This window comes from Antechinus flavipes, chromosome 5 (assembly GCF_016432865.1).
Source record: "Antechinus flavipes isolate AdamAnt ecotype Samford, QLD, Australia chromosome 5, AdamAnt_v2, whole genome shotgun sequence".
NCBI classification, from domain to species: domain Eukaryota; kingdom Metazoa; phylum Chordata; class Mammalia; order Dasyuromorphia; family Dasyuridae; genus Antechinus; species Antechinus flavipes.
This window is the reverse complement of record NC_067402.1, coordinates 170900891-170905330: the sequence shown is the minus strand read 5'-3', so window position 1 is coordinate 170905330 and position 4440 is coordinate 170900891. Positions and strand designations below refer to the sequence as shown.

The 4440-nt window shown below is 35.0% G+C and overlaps 1 pseudogene; it reads right to left on the bottom strand.

Moving 5' to 3' along the window:
• Positions 1 to 670: 670 nt before the first annotated feature.
• On the bottom strand, positions 671 to 2185 carry LOC127538653 (cytosol aminopeptidase-like; annotated as a pseudogene).
• Between the last annotated feature and the right edge of the window lie 2255 nt (positions 2186 to 4440).

Sequence of the window (4440 nt, the reverse complement as noted above, 5' to 3'; positions counted from 1 at the left end):
ATAGCTCTTATATTTAGGAAGTTTATCTGCCACTTTGTACAATTGTTGCTAGGGTTGAAACCAAGAAGAACAAGCTTAGGATTTCAAATGTATCAATCATTTCCTTCCTATATCTACTTTCTTGAAGAATTAACATTTCCTTTTCCTTTAACCAGTTCTCATATAACATGTCCTCGAAGCCTTCTACCCTTATATTTCACATCTTCAAGGCATTCCAAGACATCTATTCAACACATTCCTAGAATACAGCATTTAGAACTAAACACATTACTCTAGATGTGAACTGACTAGAATACTATGGGTCTATCGGCATCAGTCTTGTTTTTTTAATGTAAAGATGAGTTTATTACTTAAAAAGAACAAAGTAGTAACTTTGTTCATGGTTTCTTGCAGCAAATCTAAAATAATTAGCATTTTGCTTCTCAATTCAGTCACATAAAAGTGATTGTGGATTTTAAAAAATAATCAACATTAATTTATAAATTTTTTAAAAAATCTGTTGGAGGGTCCTATATAAATCTGATGTATTTCAACTCTGAATCTTTATGTAAAGTAAAATGGTTGTATTCATTATCCTAACCAAATGTATTTCATTTTACTACAGGCTTAGGAAGTCATTAACTTGATTATCCAATTTAAGATGAAAGAAAATAATTTTAAGATCAGTACTTCATTGAGAATTTTCTTTGTCTGTGCTCATTAGAAGTAGGAATACTGACAGAATCCCTGTAGGCCCTCCTGACATTCCTTTCTTTAGATATGGAAACTCATCTTTATTTTTCATCACTCCTATTATATAAATAAATCTATTTTAAATGGTTTATAAATTCCTTCAGGAATGCTGCAGCTTGTACAAGCTCTCCCAGTTCTGTATTTCCCAATATTATTAATATTAGCAAGTTGACAATCTACAATTTATCTTGTATAATGTTCAAAAAAAGGCATCCTTCACATCTGGTCCCTTTTTCAGTTCTTCAAAGAGTTTAGTCCCCAGACAGGATAAATTAGTAAAAACTTCAGTGGCATTTGACCCCAAAACTATATCCATAGCACCTGTTAATGTTGCAGTATTTATTATTTCCTTTGGGTTAAATGTGTGGAAATAACAGAGAACATCATCTAATATGAGCCTTCCCTCTGCATTTTGTATTATCAATCTGTAATATTTTCCCAATTCTTCACCATAACAACACTTCCTGGTTTGTTTGCCTTCCCATTGGGCATATTTTCACAAAGTGGAGCCAAACCACTAAGATCAAGAGTTAAGTTTATAATTTCTGCTGTGCCGATGGTTTAACATATAATTGCTGCTCCTCCCATGTCAGCACTCATGAAATCCAGGTTTTCAGAAAATTTGTCTGAGATGCCACCTTTATCAAAGGTAATTTCATTTTCCAAAAAACACCAATGGTGAGTCATCTGCATTTGGACTGGCTCTAGATTTAGATTTCTAAGAAGATTAATGGTTCTTCAAATCCTTTTGCCATGCTAAGAAGACTCCCAATGCTTGATCCTAAATTCAAGATTTAGTCCTTATATGGATTGTTGTGTTGTTACCCACACTTCTGAACTTCTGCTCAATGATTTCGGCAAATTTGGAGTCATTTTATTGACTAATGGCTCCTTCAAGGGTCAGGCTAGGTTCTGCCCCTTCATAAGCACAAATCTTCTCTGCCAAGCTTTATCATCTCCACTTCCATAAAGTTGAACAGAAGCTACAGTTTTCTTTTTTGCTCTAACTCATTAAATTCATAGAGACCAGGAATAGTTCCTTCTGCAACAGCTTGAGTATCTCCATAGGGATCCACTTCCACAGAAGTAATTTCCAGGTCCTGAATTTGCCTGCATGCAGCTGCAACAGCAACTCGGATATTTTATTTGCCTTTATTCCAGTTTTCCAGTTCATTTATCCCAGATATCTTTTTACTGAGACCAGCTATAATAACAATGGGAAAGTACTGATGAAGACCATAAAATATACATCTTTTGCCTGCCTTCAGTGAATACCCACAGAGGGCCAAAAGTTCTCTAAGCTTTCCAGATACAAGTTTATCAAATTTGACTCCTGTGCTTTTAAACTGAAGGGCTTTATTATCATCCTTTTCTTTACCACAGATGTCTAAAAAGGACCCTTTGTCATGGCTCTGTTTTGGCTGAGAGGGGTGAACAAAAAAAGTCCCAGCATACAAGGAACTTCCCCACGAGGCTTCAGACACCCAAGTCACCTCAATGCCAGAAGAGGCAGCTAGTCCTTAAAGTGGGTATGTGAAGGGAAAGGGAAGGGACAGGCACTTGAATCCTGAAAGGTGGAGAAGGAGCAATGTATCTTTTTTCAATTTTACTGAGGATCATGGAGACAATATTGGTCTATCACCTCTGAAAATTCACCCTAGTGTCTTGCCATCATAAGAAAGTTGTACCACATACATTATAAACATCATATCACACAAGAGATGAAGAAAAATGTCCTAAGAGTCTATTAAATAAATTATTAGGGGAAATAATAAAACCTATTATATGACAGCTGAGATTTTTCTGTCCTTATTGGCAAAGTGGAATTTAAACACAGAAAGGAAGGAGAAAAGGAATAAGTATTTATGCTGTATCTTTATTGTAGTATGACCACTCTACTAAACACTTTATAAATATCTTATTTGATCTAAAACTTTTGATGTAATTTAAAATAAAAACATTATCAATATCATAAATCATCAACAGGTGGTTCCCAGCAAACTAATTTTTAACGGTCTTCCTCACAGATAGCTTTTACTGTATCAAATCCAATCCAACTTCTGTCATGATTCCTTGATACTGCTCTAGTAACTTGGTTTCACAATCAGATCATCTAAATATGTTGCAATTACCATTCCCTTCCTTTCTTCCTTACCCTCTATCTCTCCTTATCCTATAAGAATTGATTCCCAGATAAAATAATTTGACCTGGATTTGGTAGTACTGATGCTGTTCTTTTCTTAACACTCCAGTTTGAGTAAACTTTGGACTCAGACTTGGACTTTAGAGGTCCCAGCTTGTCTTACAATATAGAAAAGTTACCAGTATGGAAAAGCTTAAATGTTTTATTGCTTGAAAGAAAGAAAATGAACTACCTGTCAAGACCCCTTTCTAGCCTGAGGAGTCTATGACCTTATTATTTTAGTCACGGAAGCCAGGCTTATTAGCTGAAAGGATCTGTCTCTAGAAGCCAAAGAGAACTGATACTTCCTCACTCTTTTGAACTATCATCCACAACTCTAAGTCATCTTCCTTCCTTTCTCTTCCAGGTCTTCCGATTAGTATCATAAGCTATTATTTAGGATTCAAGAAGTAGACATTCTCTGACTCCAAATGTCAATATATAATAAAGAAAGTTGTGCCAAATGAATAGGTTATTGTTGATTAAGATAATAGACTGAAGAAACAGTGTATTATGAATGAAGCCTGTCTCTTTGGTAGGAAAAAAAATCTATCAAAATGTCCTCTGTAATAATATTTGGTATTTATAAAGCATCACTCTTAATTAATCTAGAAGGGCTTGGCAGGTATCCATGATAATTATTCATAATTATAATGAATCAAAGAGGGGATATAGGTCAGAATGGCCATTGACTGTCAATCTCAAAGAGATTCTTAAATTTACCACGAAAATAAATAGTTGATTGTAGTTTCTTTACATCTATAATGAAGACCTTGGACTACATATTACAGGCTTCTTCTTATCTCTAAAAATTCTTATAGATCACTCTGGGTCATAGTATGAGACAGTGAGATAGCTGTGAAAAGGCTTCTGGGCTCCTGTTTCATCATCTTCAAAATGACGATTTTATACTATGGCCTCCAAGGTCCCTTCCAGAGATTTCTTTAGCCTCCTAGAACTAGCTCATTTACTCTGTTCTAGTGAATTCTAGTTTTAAGATAAGCTATCCAGTAAGATGAATTTCATGAACTCTGTGATTCATCCATGTTTTCCTTTTTGTTCCTCTCATGGCACTGTCTCTCATGTCTTTGTCTTTTCTTGGCTTCTCACTCGTGCCTAAAATACATTTCCTCCTTTGTACATGTGGTCTTTTTCTGATGCCCCACCCACAGATGCTAATAATAAATTCAGATAATTAATTTGCATTTGTATATTTTTATATTTATATGCTTACACATTTATACCCACCCCTAAAAAATATAAACTTCTTGACAGAAGGGACTGGTTCTTTTTGTTTTTGTTCTCCAGTATTTAACATAGTATCTGGCACAGAGTCAACACATTAGATATGTCTAGGGTATGGTCCAGCTTCAACTGATGGAGCACACCTGGTTCTGCCTTTATGTCCAGGTATAGTAGGTACTGAATAAACAATTGTTAGCTTGATTGATTGAGAACATAGCCTTCTAAATCTCTTATGACTCTAGACACATAATTATATGATCTTTATGTTATCAGGCACCATC